Genomic DNA, 20,928 nt, shown 5'->3' with positions numbered 1-20,928 from the left:
CTTCACCATTTCATTCCTCAAACATTTCTCTTTCCTCTTTTTTACCCAGTAGCAAATACTAGTTAAATTAATATTCAATGTTTATGTTATTAAGTTTTGTACATATTATTCTTAAGTAAGTCGATGCTTTTATGTATGTGAAAACTAATTTCTTATGAATGTTTTTACTTTGCCAGAGATGAAGTTGGATTGTATTTTTAATTGATGGGATTTCTATATACCTGTGACCAATTCACTTCCAATTTCTCTAAGAAAAAAGTTGGCATATAGTCAGACACTTAAGAAAGTTTATAATGTCTATTTATTTTTTCAAATATTTTATTAATGATTTGATAATGATTTACATGATTATAAGATAACAGGGGTGTAGTTACACAACACTCCCACCAGCAAAGCTATGTGCCCCACCCTCACCCCCACCCTCCAGGATAACCACTATAGTTCTCCCAGGGTCTTAATGATGGGTTGACTACTATTTTTCCGCCCAGGTTCAAGTGTTTCATTTCTTTATATTCCACATATTAGTGAAGCCATCTGGTAGTTGTTTTCTACTTTCTTATTTACTTCACTAAGTAAGATCACCTCTAGTTCCATCCATTTTGTCTGTTAGGACACAATAGCATCTTCTATTGCCAATTGTACTCCGCTGACTATAAAACAATGAGCATTAAGGTTGCTCCCATATTTGGGCTGTTGTATGTAATGCATATTACTTTTTAAAAATATTTATTTATTTTCTCTTTTTGTAGCCCTTGTTGTTTTTCATTGTTGTTGTAGTTATTATTATTGTTGTTGTTGATGTCGTCGTTGTTAGATAGGACAGAGAGAAATGGAGAGAGGAGGGGAAGACAGAGAGGGGGAGAAAAAGACAGACGCCTGCAGACCTGCTTCACCGCCTGTGAAGTGACTTCCCTGCAGGTGGGGAGCTGGGGGCTTGAACCAGTATCCTTTAGCGGTCCTTGTACTTTGCGCCACGTGCGCTTAACCCGCTGCTACCACCGAACTCCCGGATATTACTTCTATTTCCTTATCAGTATCCCTTTTAAAATTCTCTGAACCACTTTAGTTTCAATAGAAAAAGTTCTAGGGTAATTTCAATTACAGATCTGTTCTCTTCCTCCTTAACATTGTCAAAAATGCTATATTAATGGGATTCTATATGGACAGTATAAAATCTCTTGACTTTTTTCCAGTCAACATAATTCCCATGAGAACTATCTAAGTTGTGTGAATCAAAGGTTTGTTCTTTATAATTTGAGTGCCATTTCTTTGTATGAATGAATTATCATTTATTAGATCACTTAACTATTGAAAGTCATCTCCTATTTTTGGCAGAATAAACATTATTTTTTCCATGAAACATTCTTAATTTTATCTCCAAAATATAGCATCATAGTTCAATATGCTCTTACTCCTTCATGTAAAAGTAGAAAGATTTGTAAACTATTAGTGTGTCGTAAAACTTTGCACTTGTTCAAACATAAAATAACCACTCAACATAAATTTTAATTCTGAGTGACTGAGAAGACCCAAAGCTGAAGCATGAACAGGTACTATGTGACTACAGAGATTACTGTATCAGTAGGTGTCATGATGTCTCCAGATCAAGGCAGCTGACACTGAACTTGACAGAGTAGAAATGACTCCAGTGGGTGGGTGGGTGGAGTACCATATATCTGAAGGGATTATTTAGTTAACTATGACTCTGGCAAGGAAACTTTGGTCAAAGTACTTGAGTGGCTCAAGTTAAATAAAGTATAGATTTTTTTTTTTTTTGCAAATGGAAATAAGAGGGAAAGGTTGACCAATACCATATTAAACATGCAGTTGGCTGTTCAGGAAAAAAAGAAAAAATAATAATGACCTTTGTCTCCTAGACTTTCAGAAGTCCTGTCAGGTCCAGATTTGAGGAAGGACTGGTGAAAGCTGCCTTTTAGTCAGTAATATTGTGCCATTTCCTTCAAGGCTTCAAGTGTTTATGTCCAGAAGTTGTATAAGTACCGCACACTAATAGTTTGCATCACTGGAGCTCCATTATGTCATGAAGCTATGCATATTCTTGCCTGAGGTTGGAGAATTCTGATGCTGTATGCTTGATGGTGGGGTACAGAGGTAAGCAGTGACATCAGGTATTACCGGAGTCTGTAGTCTGTACGAGGCAGAGAAGAGTAGAGATTCCAGGTGCCACTTTTTTTTTTTCCTCCAGTGTTATTGCTGGGCTCGGTGACTGCACCATGAATCCACCGCTCCTGGAGGCCATTCCCCCCCCCCTTTTGTTGCCCTTGTTGTTGTAGCCTTGTTGTGGTTATTATTATTGCCATTGTTGATGTTGTTCGTTGTTGGATAGGGCAGAGAGAAATGGAGAGAGGAGGGGAAGACAGAGAGGGGGAGAAAAAGATAGACACCTGCAGACCTGCCTCACTGCCTGTGAAGCGACTCCCCTGCAGGTGGGGAGCCGGGCGCTCGAACCGGGATCCTTCCTCCGGTCCTTGTGCTTTGCACCACATGTGCTTAACCCACTGCGCCACCGCCCGACCCCCACAGAGTCACTTTTTACCTCACTTTCCATCTTGCTTATTTAAGCCTCATAATGACAGTAGAATAATGCAGGGCTCATGGCCTTTGGACCTTACACAAACAGATATCATTTAGCTCTACACTGCAAGACTTTTTCGAAGGTAGTTTTATTCTCACTTGAGACACAACTTATGTGGGTCCTGACAGTATGTTCCATAGGATATTATCTGTCACAAGGAGTGTAGAAGAGAAAAGAAGGAGAAAAGGTGTCAAAGAATAAGTAAGGGAGAACTTAGAAAATCTTCCAATGTCCAAGGAAAGGATGATCAGCAAAGGTACAGAGCTGGAAGGAAATTAAAGTGAAACAGAAGTGGATGAACCAAGAGTCCTGAACCCAGGCCCCCATTTGCAGGGGATGAGGGAGCTTCATGAACAGTGCAGCAAGCTGTAGGTGTGCCTCTTTCTCCCCTATTCTCTTCTGGTATCTCTCCCTCTGTTTCTCTCTATTAGAATAAAAGAGGGGGGCCAGGTGGTAGTGCACCTGCTTAACTGCACACACACAGTGCTCAAGGACCCAGGTTCAAGCCCCTGGTTCCTACCTGCAGGGGGAAAGCTTCACAAATTGTGAAGCAAGACTGCAGGTGTCTCTCTATCTCTCTCCCTCTCTATCTCCCCTTCCCTCTCAATTTCTCTCTGTCCTATATAATAATAGTGGTAGTAAAATTCATTATCGATGCCTTCTAAGGATCTAGGTCCTCAGACCTGGCTTTTTCTGCAAGGTGAGAATGAAATCCTCTCTACACTTGATGGCCAGGAGTCCTGCTGCACTGCAGTGTTTACATGTGATCAGAACTGGGACTCAAAAGAGTGGGAGGAAGGTTCCTCTTCACATTGCACCTTGTGGTTCTTGGCAGTGAGGCTCTAACAGTTATTTTGCACTCATTCCCCGCACTGTCAACCACTTCATTGAAAGGGAAAATAATCCCCTCATGGAAGATCACAGCTCTATCCAGAAAGGAAAGCACATTCTCTTGGCCAGAACAGATGAGGGTTCTTGGAAGGATGAGGAAATACTCAGCTTTGCCTCCCTTGTTGAAAACCTCCGAGTAGAGGGCCTCACACTGTCATCCAGACCTCATCTATCTTAGTAACCACTGTAGTGAGATGGCCATGAAATAGAGTCCAAACTCTACTCTGGAGCTGTGGAGAGCCAGGGTGATGGACTACAAGTGCAGTGATGAATGGGCTACTCTGGAGAGTGGGGAAACACAGATCACTTTCTCTCCTGTGTTAGGGAAGAAACAGTGACTTGATTTTCAGTGCTCGTCATGATTTGAAAATCATAACAGTTTCAGATATGGGCTGGCAAACTGAGGACCAGACTCTACCCAGGGCCAGTTTTGGTATGATGACTGATCCAAGAAAGGTTTTTCCCATTGCTGAAGGCATGAATAAAAAGAGATAGAAACATAAAAAGAAGTAGATGATAGAGAAGGAGAACAAAAGGGAGGAGAAGGTAGGCAAAGAGGGGGTAACAAAGTGGGAGGAGAAGAAGGAGAAAGAGGAGAATAGGAAGACAACAAATTATTGGGGCCTGGGTGGTGGTGCACCTGGTTAAGTGCACATGTTACCATGCAGAAGGACTAGGGTTCAAATCCCAGGTTCCCACTTGTAGGGGTTGGGGTGGAGGGAGCTTTATAAGTGGTGAACCAGTACTGCAAACCTCTTCCTCTCCTTCTGTCTCCCCCTCCCTCTTTCTCCTTCTTCGTCTCCCTTTCTCACAATTTCTCTCTGTCCTAACAAAAACCAATATATTATTTTTTAAAAAAAGAAACAGATTATGTAAACAGATTATGTAAAACTTGACATATTTATAACCTGTATCTTTATAATAAAAGCTTGTCAACTGCAGACCTAGAAGAAGAAATGTGTTTTGGGATTTTTTTTTTCTTTTTTTTCTTTCTTTTTTTTTTTTTTCCATTATTTATAGGTACCTCTCTCTGTCTTGTTCATTCCTGGGAAAGTTATTTTGGTTTTTTTGGGCCAAATGACCTCACCTGGGATGACCTATATACTGACCCTCTCAGATGGTAAGCCATGCTGGTCAGAAACACGTAGAATTTTATGAAGTCCAGCACTGAACAAAGCACCTCAGCACAATAGTTGGGGGGTACCATGAAGATCGCATTTATATAATATTCAGAACTAGGAAAATGAAAAGAATTGTAAAGTAAACAAAATAGACCCATGGTATTGGAAAAAGAGCAGAGTCCTTTGGGAGGGAGTTCCTGGAATGCCACCTCTGGGGGTGGAGGTGACGGGTGAACAACTATTGCTTTGTCTTGACTTGGGTGCTGGCTAAATGAGCATGTTCCTTTGAGAAAATGCACAGAACGTACCTTCCCTTAGGAACAATTTTTCTCAATGTAAACTGTCTTGCACTGTAAGTTTTATAAAACCCTTTTATCCAAACAGCACTTTTTTTTTGAAACCTGTTTATAAAAGAAATATTTTGTAGTTAGTTTGTCTCTTGTGGAAAGAGGACTGGGTAGGAAACATTAACAGGGTTTAATCTTTCTGCACCATGTCACTCTGTTGATTTGCCAAAACAAATATTCAGTCAATCTCTCTCTCTCTCTCTCCTGATAGTCCAAAGCTCTCTCCATTTCACCATATAGTCCACCTTGCCTGGTCCAGGAAAATTCAACACCCTTGGAGAGATTGGTGACCAGAATGAGATTTAAATTCACCTTTATCTATAAACCTTCACAGTAGAAAGAAAGATCCTTATAGACTTCAGAAGTCCTTTTTCTTTCCTCTTTGCATCAAGTTGAAACATAAACCGAGATAGAATGTGAATCTTCAGTCATGATCTGGGCAAAATCTATTTGAATTGGCTAGTCAAAGACTGAAAATGGTGTGGTCTGGGAGGTGGCAGAGTGGATGAAGTGTTGGACTCTCAAGCATGAGGTCCCCAGTTCGATCCCCAGCAGTGCATGGTTGGTTCTTTCTCCTCCTATCTCACTCATTAATAAAAAAATTAATTTAAAAAAAAGACAGCAACTGGTTAGGAGAAGTGCTAAGATAAAAACTCCAGGAAAGGGAGTCGGGCGGTAGTAAAGCGCAAGGACTGGCCTAAGGATTCCGATTTGAGCCCCTGGCTTCCCACCTGCAGAGGAGTCGCTTCGCCAGCGGTGAAGCAGGTCTGCAGGTGTCTATCTTTCTCTCCCTCTCTGTCTTCCCCTCCTCTTTCAATTGCTCTCTGTCCTATCCAACAACAACAGCAACAATAATATTAACAACAATGATAGACAACAAATTGGATAAAATTGCTTCAGTAGCAGCGGATTCGTAGTGCAGGCACCGAGCCCCAGCAATAACCCTGGAGAAAAAAAAAAAAGAATTCCAGAAAAGACTTTTCTGGATAAAAAAGGGCAGAAGCATTCAGGATATCACTGAATGACTACGGCTCCAATTCTAGTATCCTGTTTGTGACTGATGGTCATAAGGGGGAATTGACCTTGTAACTTTGAAGAATTTTCTAGACTTAAAATTTGCTTTAAATAGACACCCTGGCATTACAATCATGTCCTTTTAAAATTAATTTTACACCACTTTTTAAAAAATAGTTTATTTATTTTATTTTATTTTTTTAAATGTTTTTTTTTAAATATTTATTTTATTTATTTATTCCTTTTTGTTGCCCTAGTTGTTTTATTGTTGTAGTTATTATTGTTGTTGTCGTTGTTGGATAGGACAGAGAGAAATGGAGAGAGGAGGGGAAGACAGAGAGGAGGAGAGCAAGATAGACACCTGCAGACCTGCCTCACTGCCTGTGAAGCGACTCCCCTGCAGGTGGGGAGCCGGGGTTCGAACCAGGATCCTTATGCCGATCCTTGTGCTTTGCGCCACCTGCTCTTAACCCGCTGCGCTACAGCCCGACTCCCTTATTTTATTTTTTTATAGAGATATATAGAGAGAGACAGACAGAGAGGAACACCAGAGCACAGCTCAGCTCTGGTTTATGGTGGTACAGGGGATTGAACCAGGGACTTAGGAGACTCAGGCATGAGAATCTGTTTGCATTACCACTATGCCAACTCCCCTGCCCTTGACACCACTTCTAAATAGAAACTCTGATTACACTGTTCTTCATGATCATTTCAAGATAGTTCACTATCCCATCCCAACCCTTCATTTGTGCTACCTACTCACCCAGTGATTTCTTTCTTTCTTCCTTTCTTTCTTTCTTTCTTTCTTTCTTTCTTTCTTTCTTTCTTTCTTCCTTTCTTCCTTTCTGTCTTTCTTTCCTTCTTTCTTTCTTTTTGTTTATAGATATGTGCTTTTTCTTTTCTTTTTTAAATTTCTTTATTGGGGGATTAATGTTTTACATTTGACAGTAAATACAATGGTTTGTAAATGCATAACATTTCTCAGTTTTCCACATAACAACAAACCCAGTGATTTTTGCCTAATCCCTAACTTGGGAAATTTTTACTGAGCCTCTCTGTGTAGATCAGTGCTTTTCTTTTCCTGTGTAAAACCTTCACCAAACTACATCACTTACAGGGCTTACCAGTGTATTATAGTAGTGTATGAACTTTCATAAGGGTTTATGTATTTATTCATGCGTGTGTCTGCTTGGCTAGAACTTTATTTTATTTATTTTATTTTATGTGCTAAGAGTTAGTATTTGTTTTATGAGAAAGAGACAGAGAGACTACTCCATATGCTATGTTTGGGGGAATCTGACTTGGGGCCCCAAGCAAGCACCTGAATTCTCTTGGAGATTGAAGAAGTGGGAGGCCAGGTTATAATGCACCAGGTTAAGTGCACATGGCATAAAGCACAAGGACCTGCCTAAGGGTTCTGGTCCCAGCCCCATCTGCAGGGTCTCGCTTCACAAGCTGTGAAGCAGGTTTGCAGGTGTCTATCTTTCTCTCCCCCTCTTTGTCTTCCCCTCCTTTCTCGATTTCTCTCTGTCATATTGAACAACAGCAACAGTAACAACAACAACACAGTAAGGACAAGAAGATTGAAAAAATGGCCTCCAGGAACAGTGGATTGGTACTGTAGGCACTGAACCCTAGTGATAACCCTGGAGGCAAAAAAAAAAAAAAATGAAGACATGCCATTTAATGTAATGTCCACCTATTAGGAACCAGAATAGATTTGTTGAGTGGGTAAGCGAATGAGTCCTTATTACTTACTGAAGTTAACGTTTTAGTGTGATGGCACAATTTAAATCAGTTTTGTGCTTCTCCCTAGTGAAAATAATATTCCTTCACTAAAGTTAGTTAATTAATTAATTTGTTTGTTTTACCAGAAAACTGCCTAACTCTGAGTTATGGTGGTGCTGGGGCTTGAACCTGTAATTTTATTTATTTATTTGTTTATTTATTGCCTCCAGGGTTATCACTAGGGCTCGGTGCGGGCACTACAAATCCACTGCTCCTGTTGTGGTTGTTGCTGCTATTGTTGTTGCATAGGCCAGAGAGAAATTAAGAGAGGAGAGGAAGACAGAGAGGAGGAGAGAAAGACAGACACCTGCAGACCTGCTTCACTGCTTGTGAAGCAGCTCCCCTGCAGGTGGGGAGCCTGGGGATTGAACCATGATCCTTGCACTGGTACTTGCGCTTCGCACCATGTGCACTTAACCTGGTGCACTACGCCAGTCCCCTGAACCAGTTTTTTTTTTTAAGTAGACTTATGCAACTAAATTTTAACACAATAATAATGTTTTGATTTTTAAAATCCCAACTGTAATTTTTTCAACTCAGAAGTGAAAGACTTAAGTTTGAAAATGTGTTAGAATATTTCTCCCTATTCCTAGATTTATTGTTTTCATGTGGGAAACAAAAACCGAAAATAAAACAGAAAAAGCATTTTTGCATAAATTGTTGAAATTTGACTTCCAAAGCCAAGGAATAAATAGTTAGAAATTAATATAGACACCCCATAAAGCTCTCTGGCCCATACTCCCAGAGGGATAAAAAATATAGAAACTTCCCATGGAGGGAAGGAGACACTGAACTCTGGTGGTGTAAATTATATAGAATCGGACCATTTTTATCCCACAATCTTGCTAATCATTATTAAATCTCTAATAAAAAAAGAATTTGTGTCAAACATTAATTGTGAATAATGAAAAACTCATTGGATAGAGAGCAGTGCAAATTACAAGAATCTTGTAGGATAAAATTAAATAGAGTTAATATTAAGTCTATTGAGTAATAAAATGTAATATAAAGCCCTGTAATTGCGGTGTTATTAATTAAACACGCTCTCTTTAGCTCACTATAAGGAGACATTCTTTTATTCCTTTGCTTCATATTTTCTCCATCTACTAAATAGTACCAAATGGCCATAATCTAGATAATTAAAGATTTAACTATATATGTTTTATTGACTTGTCAGAGATAGCATGATGCAGTTTTTTTTTGCACAGGAATACATAGAAAAATACCTCATGATTTTCATTTAAAAAAAAAAAAGGATATTTGAGACATGATGTGATATCCTAAATAACCACTAGATGGCAGGGTTCCCATTTCAAAGTAGATGCTACTTCTGTTCCAAAAGAAACAGCCGCCAACAAACAGAATTTGAAGTGTGTTTATTTGCACTGCTATAAATATGGCACATCTGAGCCAGTTTTCCACTGGGCTCCATGTTTTTCAGTGATTTGTAGCCAGTTTTTTTTTTTTTTTCTTAAGCCAGATTGAGGAAGTTATTTGATATGCAGCCACATTCTTTCCAAATAATCAAAGTTAATCCCTTTTCTCTTTTTTCAATCAGACATTGCATGTCCACAGCATTATCATTAGCTAGAAAGCAAGAGAGAGAGGGAGAGAGAGGGAAAGAGAGAAAAAGAGAGAGAGAGAGAGAGAGAGAGAGAGAGAAGGAGGAGGAGGAGGAGGAGGAGAAGTAGAAAAGAGGAGAGGTGAGAAGAGAGAGATGGAGCCATTCATTAAGTAGCCTGTGAGTTGAATGCAGTTTCACAGATATATTTCCTCAAGTATAAACTGGGCACATCTCTGGAATTTCTTCAGAGTTCCACAAAGTCAAAGCAACACCTGCTACATTTAGTTAGATCCTTGACAGGATGCTCATGGCTATTTAAAAATCCATTCCAACCCTGCTCAGTTGTGACTGACCGAGGCCAAATATCACAGAGATAAACTGAAATGAATTTCCAGGCCAGTGAAAGTTCTTTGATCAACTCGGTGTATGTGTGTGACTAATCTTTGAGTATCAAATGGTATGTGTGCAGGCAAGGCTATTTTTATCACTGCCGGTTATTATGATTATTATGAAGGCTGACTTTTTATTGTTTCTGAAACTTTCAGGGCTATGTTTCCAAGAAAGTTAGAAGTCAAGACAGAGAGACAAAGCTCTTCCAAATCTGAGAATGCAGGCCAAGTGTTAGAAGGTTTTTGTTTGTTTGTTTTTGTTGTTGTTTTCCCCCACTTGCAGAGTTCATAAAATTGACACTTTGTTGAAGAGAAAAAGGAAACATTCCAAACTTCCCTGGAAATTCCAAGTTTACCCCTTCCTACTATATAAGAGAAATTGCCTTATTCTAGCTAGAGGTAGCTAAAACGTTTTTCCTATTTGCAAGGCAACAGGACACACAGAAAAGATCCCTCTTGATAGGAAGCAAAATGATGTTTCCCATAGTTTTTAGAGTAAAATTATCTAAGAAACACCAACAACAGCAAATCTGGTTTATTCTTTAAACACCCCATTCACAATAGACAATAGGTGTTTGTGTATACACACACACACACACACACACATATATATATATATATCCTCACCCTCTGTGCTGTGTTTAGACACAAAGTATTTTCAGTGGTCATGAGGTTTCTTTCTGCCTAACCCTACAGTATCATGATGTCTTCTAACACAATGGTGATGCATGCATGTCTAATTTCCATAAATTACACAGCCTGACATTTTCATAAAGACAAATTCCAATTGTAAACTATTAAACCTAATTCAGCTTCCTTTGATGTCCCTGAGAAAGGGGGGGGGGGTTGTCAGAGTAAGTATTCCCACATGGGAATGTCAAGAGTAGGTAAGAGGACAGGACTGAGGGCAGGAAGTAGTATTTCTCTCTGCATTTCTTCACTCTTCACTTGCTTGGTGGTGTTCTTTGGAGGCTGAAGTTAGTTCCGTGACAGAAAATTAAAAAAAAAAAAAAAACCAAAAATAAACAAACAAAACAGAATTCACACATTTCACTTCTCCCAAAAGCTCACCTCTCTAAGTCTGAATGAAAAGGACATTTGTTCCTTTGAAACCCTGACTTGATTTCTCCCTCAGAGGCAGAACTACAGCTGTACCTCTTTAAACATTAGCCTTATTTATTTATTTATTTACTTTGATTAATCAATGTTATTTTTCTTTCTTTGCTTTCCAACTCTCTTCTTTCAGACTCCCCAGTAAACAGGTCCTTAGATCAAAACCAGCCCCACCCTGGCCTTCCCTCCCCTCCCCCTGCTCAGGTACCATTATTAGTTGTGGAATTTCCTCCACAGAGCTGGTTCTCCTACATCCTGTTGACATAATTTAACAGAAGGTTATAAAGACTTCTGGGAGCCTTCTCTCTTCCTGTTTACTTTCTCTCCTCAATGGACCCGGGTGCTGAGCAGTAGAGGGCTCTTTTCAATCTGAAAGCCAGCTCTCCTCCTTACCCCTACCCCCCACCCCCAAGCAGGAAAGGTGTGAAAAGCAAACAGAGGAAAGCAAATACTGTGGCTTTTCAACAGTTCCTCAGAGCTGGGCTCTCTGTCTGAGTGGTGATTCAAGGAGTGAAAATTCTGAGCGGGAGGCAGGATGGGGACTGAGGATACATTTCCAGGTCCTGCTGAGCTGGTCCTTCACAGGGTGGCTTTGTTGGGAGACTTGGAGTGTTATGAATTCCTGGAACCCCGCACACCCCTGTCTGCAAATGGAAGTGTGATCAGAACCATGAGTAGGGAGAGGGGGTTGGGAGTCCCAGAATCCCAGCCCTGTTCCCTCCATGCTGGGAGAAACCTTTGGTGTTGTATCTCTTTCTATCTGCCAGTAGCAGTGGTGCATTGACGATTGTAACAAAGAAACACACAAACTTTGGCAGAGGTTATCAACCTTTGAGCCACTCAGTAGAACTAGTGGATGGGAAGATACCTCAATCCTTTGATTCCCCTGGATGAGCTAATCCAAACACAACTTCAAGGAGAGGAAAATTTTCCAGATTTGTTACCGAATGCTACCTGGAAACCATGGGCCCAGGCTAGAAATCTCCATGTGGGTAATCTCAGGTCTGAAGGAGTCAAAATGTCATAAAAGAAAAGTAGTGGCTAAATGGCCTGTGGGAAACCATCTGAATTTTGTAAGCATGAGACAAAGGAACTATTGGTGGTCAGGGACTGGCAGAAGGCAGCAGGTGGTAGCTATAAGCCTAAGGTGTGTGTGGGGGGTGGGGGTGTCAGTGGGGTGGGGTGGCATGGGTGGGGTCTACAGTCTGGGGCCCACTTGGAGGCTGGCCACTTAGAAACCTCAGGCATGGAAGATGAAGAAATTCTTTTATTATTTTTTTATTATTTATTTGATATGGATCAATAAGATTGTAGGGTAACAAGGGTATAATTGCATACAGTTCCCATCGCCAGAGTTCCCTGTCCCATCTCTTCAATTGGAAACATACTCTTTGATCCTCTGGAAGTATGGATTACAATTCTTTATGGGGTGCAGAAGGTGGAAGGTCTGGCTTCTGTGACTGCTTCTCCACTGGCCATGGATTTTGGCAGGTTGATCCCCACCTCCAGCCTGTTTCTCACCTTCTCTAGTGGGGTAGGGCTCTGGAGAGGTGAGACTTGGGGACACATTGGTAAAGTCCTCTGCCCAGGGAAGTCAGGATGGAATCGTGATAGCATCAGCAACTTGGTGGCTGAAAGGCAGTTAGACATAAAGCAGGACAAACCCAAAGGTAGGAACAGAGCAGATGAAATTCAGGGGTCTTCCTGTGGAATGAAGCTCAGAAGTCTGTTTTAGGTATGCTACAAGGGGCTTATGACTTTAGTCATTTTTGCCTGAGCCTGATTGCTAACATGCAGGTAGACTTAAAGTACTTTCTAGAAAGATAAGGGATTCTTGAGTTGTAGGGGCTACTGGTGACGGGACACATATGGTTAAGGTTGACCTTCATGCTTCCTGAAACACTGCAAGGATTGGAACTGGGTTTGAAAAGCTAGCGGGAGAAGTGCAGACATGTGGGTCAACAGAGTACAAGGGTGAATCTGAATACAGATGTGAATGACTACAGGCAGCCAGCAGGCAGCTCAGTTCTATTGAGTGTCCATGTTGTCCCGTGCAAAGACCCAGGTTCCAGCTCTGGACACCATAGAAGCCTCTGAAGGGGGAAGCCTCCCTAGCCAGAGAGCACAACTGTAGGTATCTCTCATGTCCTCTTTTGTCTCTTCCTTTCATTCTCTATCTCCTTTTCTACTAAAAACAACAACAACAACAACAACCCAGCCAGGAATAGTAGTGGCACCATGCAAACTTCATCATAACCCCAATGATAAGCCAGGCAGAAATAAATAAATAAATAAACAAATAAATAAATAATGCAGCTCCTTATAAATATTTATAAAGTAAAGTAACCACTTTCTTTGTAAATCTTCTCGAAAAATGAAATTTATATCACAGTTTTTGAAATCATTCACATCCATTAAAAGAGGTGGTCTGGCACATTTGTTCCTGAATATACTGAAGAGAACTTAACTGTGCTTTTTATTCTGCCACTTACAACCCAAATCTCAAATTTTTTAGACATGGCTAATGGCAAAGTATATAAATCTAGATTTATAAATCTGTGTATTTCATGTTGTGTAGTTAAATGTTATTTTTATGACAGCTATGTAACTACTTATATAAATTATTTTTATTTATAGTAACTTGAGAAAGTGTTTTCTCATTTGCTTTGTATTTGAGCAATAACTATGTAGAATTACTCTACACAAGTTTCATTTCCAGTTGTCTTTATTATTTTAATGATTTACTTTATTTATAAGAAAGAGCTCAGAACACTGCTTAACTCTGATAGACAGTTGTATGGGTGTTGCTTACTGAAAAGTTCATTGTTTAGCACTCAGAATGCCAGTTAATCAAGAGTCAAGCATTGCTGCAAAGAAATGGAGTTTATTTCAGATTGGTCGTGGAACCAAAATGGCAGACTCATGTCTCAGAGAAGCGTCTTACTCTAAGGTTGGGACTCAAGAGTTTACGAAGGGTCAGTGGGGACTGAGGGGGTCAATCATGGAACCATTTGGCTGATATAAAGGGGTCTGTGACAAGCTAGTATGTCCAACTTTCATGGGGTTGTTTGTTCAGCTGGCTGGTCTCCTTTCACAAGGAATAAGACACCAGAGTGGACAGTCTGTCAAACTTCAAGATAGATTCACTAAGGGGCTCTTTCCCTTGCTGCTCAAGAACTGTGTAACAGGTTCATCTTTTCCAGGTGGTCTACTAACAGAACAGAGAGACAGACATACAGAGAGAGAACATGCCTGCATGTTGAGCAAGCCACACCCATAGGTTTATAAACATCCCTGCCTTCACCTCCTTTTGAAGCCACACCCACACCTGCTACTACTCCCATTTCCTGTGCAACAATTTCCTTTTCCCTGGGGAACGTGTTCTGGCGTGTTCAGCAGTGTCTGTTTTCCTCCCAGTTACTTCCTATCATTTTTTACTTTAACTCTGCCACTGGCCAATGTATATTTTTAATAATAAAGTTTAATGATTTTGTATTTCTTATATATGCTGTTGTTGTTATTACTTTAATAAAATGTTCTCTCTCTCTCTTTTTTTTTTAATTCTCTTTTTTAGTTGGGCCATGTCAAGGAGTCAGTCATATCTTCCTATCCTTATCTTAAGAGCACAGGCAGTAGATACACTATTAAGCCTTTGGTTTTTATTTTCTTGCTAACCTATCTTCCATGATGATATTTGCCCATCATCAATTTTTGGATACAAAGAGAGAGATGCTTACAAATGAAGAATTCCCTTTGAAAAGTAAACATATCTGATGAAGGGGTCAATTCACAGCTTTAAGATTTTCCCCTATGTATGCTATTCCTTTAAAAAATTATTAAAGTGAAACTTGTTCAAATTAATTTTCATGCCAAAGAAGCATACAGAATATACCACCTCAAAATATGCTTCTTTGAAGTAAGGATAATTTTGAACTGGCTATATTTTATATTTTATATAGCTCCTGCTAGTCTAGCCATTCTCTACTTCTGTGCTCAAAGACTGTAGCCACACTCCCACCTCTGGGCCTTTTGGATATCCTATTTTTTTTTCTGTCTAAATGTAAATTTTCCATCTGCCAAATACCATTTAGCATACTCATTCACCTCTCTCAAGGCCTGAAGTAACTTTCATCTTCTCAGTGAGTCCTATCCCACCCAGTTGATTCAAACCCTCAAACACCTATTTTCTCTCCACCTCTAACCTGCCTGCCTTTCTTGTCCTTGTTTTCCAAGGCACTTAACAGAATTTAATTTACAATTGAAAAACTCCACAGAAACATTCCTCCACTGATTTTCCTAGTAGAGTATCTCTAGGCTTTATTACCCAGACTTCATTGATCTTTTTCAATGGAAGATCTTTTTGGTCAATGCATAAAAACAAACTAACAAACAAATAAACAACAAAAGCCAAATATTCCCACAAGTCTATATCATTTTTTAACAAAACAAAAAGAGTATAGCTTTAATATTCTGAACACAACTTGTAGAATGCTAAATCTCAAAGAGAAACAGCTGGCAGTCAACTAAGAAGCTGTACTTCACACTCAGAAGCTGTTTGTTGTAGCAATGTTAGGGACTGCTCCATTGTCCAAAAGGAGGCTGGATCATCCTACCTGGCCCCTTGAGGAAGACTGGTCTTGAAGTGAGTACAGCACAGAATGCTCCCAGCTGTGCCCATGGACAGTGAACTCAGACCGACAGGAACTCAAAGGTTGCACAGGCTAACTATGTGCTCACTATGATTATATAGTGGCCCTATATAAACGGGCCCTGAGTCTGGTGGATTTCCTTCAACTTTGGGAAATACTCTCTGCCCAATTTAGCTTTCTAGCCCTATTCCCAATCTTACGCCATCTTCTCAGAAAGTATTTTTTTCCACTTCCATGTTAGTTATCAAACTCAAACAAAACTACAAAAGTCATGGAACTAAAAATAAAATAGACTTCCTTGCTTCTTTTTTATTCCTATTCATTCATCATTTTGTCCTGCTTTATATCTTACCACCTTTCAGCCACCAAGTTGCAGATGTTATCATGATTCCATCCTGCTTTTTTTGGGCAGATGACCTCACCAATGAGTCCTATAACCTCACCTTTTCAAAGCCCTACCCTACTAGGGAAAGAGAAACAGGCTGTGGGTATATGGATTGACCTGCCAATGCCCGTGTCCAGTTAAAAAGCAATTACAGAATACTGCCACCTTTTATATCCTAGAGTGAATTTTGGCCCATACTCCCAGAAGTGGGTAAATGATAAAGGAAGATGACCAGAGAGCTCTAAACTCCAACTCCATGAGGACAAAGAGAGATAAGAGGTAAAAAAAAAAAAAAAAGTAAGGATATTCATAAGTAGTAATAGGTGTAGATATGACTTAGGAGGACATAGAAGGCAGGGCCATAGGAAAAAATTAGCAAATATAATATTTAAGTATAGACAGATAGTTATAGAAATAATATTTAACCCATAACCTTAGGATAACTGTCATAGTAGCTTCCAATGGAGGGAATAGACACATAGAACTCTGGTGGTGGGAATGACGCAGAATTATACCCCTGTTATCTTATGATTTTGTAAATCAATATTGAGTCACTACTAAAATTTAAAAATAAAAGACAGAAGCTGTTTATTAAAAGGAGCAACAATTGCTTGGTGACCAAAAGCAGTGTTTTAAGTACTTCATATTCTAATGTAACCATTGATTGTTATTTAGGTATTTGATTGTTTTAGTTATTATTACAGAATATTTGAGGCATTAATGCATACTATATTATTATAGTTATTTCCTTAAAGTTAGAATTTTCATGCAAAAATATCATGGTTTTTCAAATATTTATTTTATTTATTCCCTTTTGTTGCCCTTGTTGTATTAATGTTGTAGTTGTTGTTATTGATGTCATCATTGTTGGATAGGACAGAGAGAAATGGAAAGAGGAGGGGAAGACAGAGAGGGGGAAAGAAAGATAAGACAACTGCAGACCTGCTTCACCGCCTGTGAAGCGACTCCTCTGCCGGTGGGGATCCCCAGGGGCTCGAACCAGGTTTCTTATGCTGTATCCTTGTGCTTTGTACCACCTGCGCTTAACCTGCTGCGCTACTGCTGGACTCCTCAAAATATCATGATTTAATTAATGGATGATGACTGATGTTATTGGGTTGTTCATAAGACCGTGATGTATTTTTCTATGCAAAGAGTCATAAATTTTTTTGCTTCCAGGGTTATTGCTGGGGCTTGGTGCCTGCACTATGAATCCACTGCTCCTGGAGACCATTTTTCTCATTTTTGTTGCTGTTGCCTTTGTTGATGTTATTGAATAGGACAGAGAGAGAACAAGGGGGGAGGAGAAGAAAGAGGGGGGAGAGAGAGATAGACACCGCTTGTGAGGTGACTTCCTTGCAGGTGGGGGAGCCAGGGGCTCAAACCAGGATCCCTGAGCCAGTCCTTGGGCTTTGCGACATGTGCGCTAAACCTACTGTGCTACCACCTGCCTCCCGATAATTTTTCTTAAAGTTTTTTTTTCCTATTACCTTTATTTATTTATTGGTTAGAGACAGCTAGAAATCGAGAGGGATGGGGGAGGTAAAGAGGGAGAGAAACAGAGAGACACCTGCAGCCTGGCTTCACCATTCATGAAGCTCTCCCCCTACAGGTGGGAACCAGGGATTAGAATCTGGGTACTTGTGCATTGTAACATGTACACACAACCTGATGTGCCACCACTTGGTCCCAAGCCATCATTTTTCTAATAACCCAATAAGTATGAAATATCTATATACATTTAACTTGTCTTAATTATCATTACTGTTATTAGTGATATTTTCCTAAAGAGAGAAAAAAAGTTCACGAGAGAAGAATTTATTTATTTTATTCACTGCAATGCTTATTAGAGCAAGAATGGAGTCTGACACATAATCAAAAGTTGATATATATTTGCTGAATTGACCTGAATATATTATTTTGACATTTTTTACATTGTTGCTCTCTTGTAATTTAATATTTATTTGCTTTTATGTACTTTCTTAGGAGAACACAAAATTATTTCTGAATGATAATTCCTTTCCCCAAAATGTTTCATGTCTGATTTTACTGTCTATAACTTCATGAAGACAGATGTTCCATTTTAGTTTTTCAATTTATTTTATTGAGTTACATTTTAAAATCTCTATATGTCATACTAAAACTTGTTTTTCACTTACAAAAAAGGTGTGTTCTTTAAGTGGAATTTTATTTGAGTTGTATCTGTTTATCAGAATGAATATAGTAGCTAGATAACACAGCAACACCATTTAAGTGTGATGCTGAGGGGAGGAAACCTTACTAGCCCATAGGGAAGTAGTACACTGATTACTTACTGGGATGGAATTGAGGCCAAATACAACCCCTTGGCCCATGGCAAATGACCTATCACCCTGTGAGATACCCTGGAAATAGTAATACCCCATAGGAGATATACTGGGAGATACTGAGATAGAGGCATATCCAGTGAAGTAATTTTGACTAGCAGTGGGGCCTAATTTTTTGGCTTTATATTTTAACTCTTCTTTCAGCCACCAGGTTCCGGATGCTCCCATGATGCCAACCAGACTTCCCTGGACAGACAACCCCACCAATATGTCTTGGAGCCCCACTTCCCCAGAGCCCTGCCCCACTAGGGAAGAAGAGAGACAGGCTGGGAGTATGGAACAACCTGTCAATGCCCATGTTCAGTGGGGAAGCAATTACAGAAGCCTTCCACCCTCTGTACCCCATAATGTCCCTTGCTTAGTCCATGCTCCCAGAGGGATAAAGAATAGGGAAGCTATCAGGGGAGGGGATGGGATACGAAGTTCTGATGGTGGGAGTTGTGTGGAGTTGAACCCCTCTTATCCTATGGTTTTTGTCAATGTTTCCTTTTTATAAATACAACATATATATATATATATATATATATATACATATATATACATATATATTATATGATCACAGGCCAAGAAGAAGTCAGCATACAGAATCAAAGGGGGAAGCAAGTTCATTGGAATTATGCTAAGTGGCACATAAAGGGGACAAGTCAAGAAATAGTGACCAAGGGAGGTAATGGTGAACTGGCACAGGACCAAATGCTGGAATTTAACTAGAGAATCATAGCTTATATATCTAAAATGGATCTTTTGAGTTAGTAGAAATGCCCATAGTTTTGGATATCGTATTCTTTTTTTATATTTATTAATTTATATTTTATAATTTTATATTTATTAATTTATTTATTAATGAGAAAGATAGGAGGAAAGAAAGAATAAGACGTCACTTTGGTACATGTACTTTGGGAATTGAACTCAGGACCTCATGCTTTATCCACTGTACCACCTTCTGAACCACAGATGTCGTATTCTTGAAGTTTCTAGGAGTCGGTTTGCTTCCATCTTACCTTTACTGATTAGTTGGTGTGGAGCCAGGGTTTCCTTATCAAAGCTTCCTATCAGTGTGGATTGCTACCTGATGTGGAATCAGGGCTTTGTTGTTGTTGTTTGTTTTATTTTGAGGCATTCTATCAACTCCTAGGATTTTTGAGCCTGTCACAGTCCTGAGAGAGGTCTCAATCCTGTCACCAGGTTTCTGACTCACAGATACCTAGTTATGCTGTCTTGGCATACTTAAGCTGTCAGTCAGGCAAAAATCCACATAATTATTGATTTTATGCCACATCATACAGTAGATGGACATAGTATGAAGAGGCTTGTGTTATTTGTTCATTCCCAGCAGAAAGCATTTACTTAGAAGTACTGAGTGGCCTGGGACATAGCTGTGTATTACAGCACTTCCATACCTGAGACTCTGAGCTCAATAGTGCCACTTGTACTGGAATGCTGCCCTCCCCCCACCCCCTCATTCATGTAGAACATACTCCTATCTCATGCAATAAACAAAGTAAATCTTTGGAAAGAGAGAAAAAAAAAAAAGAGAAGAGGCATTGAAAATGACATGGACAAAATTATCCTGCAGGCTACATGTGGTTTCAACAGCATGTGCAAACCATTCTAACAGGAATCCTCCTACTCCTGCCTCTCCTCGTCATGTTTTCCAGTGGTAAAAATGAATGTTGAACTCAGTGTTCTATTCCTTGGCAAACTATCTAGCCTCTTGGTGTTGCCATGGTTACAAAAAAAAAGATAAACATTTTTCAACTATGTTTGAGAGTGTGTAAATGAGAGCTTGTGTGAAGGCATGCACACTGAGAACGGGTACAGGAATTGGGAATCAAGTTCCATCTTCCATGGCTAATAATAGATTATAGATTAGGCGAAACTAAAAACACTTTCTTATGGAAGATAAGGCTCATAAGAATATTGAGCTCTCAGAAGGGGCAGCAATGTTTTAAGGCAAGAGAAATGAGGGAGAAGGAGCCCACTTTGGTTTCAAATGCAAAAGTTGTCTGCCATCTTGAATATGTGTATGAAACAGAACCAAAGAACATCTGACTGTCTACTGAGTAATGTGAATACTTTCAAATGATTTTTGTACCTTCTGAATCCTTCACACCAAGTTCTCTTTATAAATACAGCTGAAATTAACATTTTAGTTCAGCACTGTCAGTAATAAATCACTTTTTATTATTTATTTATTTTTTATTGCCACCATGGTTGTTTCTAGGGCTTGTTGCCCACACTGAATGAATCCACCTCTCCTAGTGGATCTTTTTTCCTTTTCTTTTTTTTCCCTATTTTTCCTTGATAAGACATAGATAAATAGAGTGGTAAAAGAGAGGTAAGAGGATGAGGGAAAAGAAGGACACTTACTGACCTGCTTCATTGCGAAATGTCCCCCCCGTCCTACAGTTGTATATAGGGGCTTCGACCCAGGTCCTCATGCATGGAAAAGTATGTGCTCAACTGGGTGTACCACCTCCCAGACCCTAAATCATAATCATTTTGCATTCTATTTCCTGTTTAACTTTATATTTCTAGTGATTTTGTACTTAAATTAATAACATTTTACATGGTACTATATTTCCATTGGCTCCCTCCCTTTCCTTCTCTTGTCCCTTACTTTCCTTCTTTGACTTTTTCCTAAATTTAATTTTGTCATTCTCTGGTTATTTATTTTGAACTCATATGAGCTAAACCTTTTGGTA

This window comes from Erinaceus europaeus, chromosome 3 (assembly GCF_950295315.1).
Source record: "Erinaceus europaeus chromosome 3, mEriEur2.1, whole genome shotgun sequence".
NCBI lineage: Eukaryota > Metazoa > Chordata > Mammalia > Eulipotyphla > Erinaceidae > Erinaceus > Erinaceus europaeus.
This window is presented reverse-complemented; position numbering follows the sequence as displayed.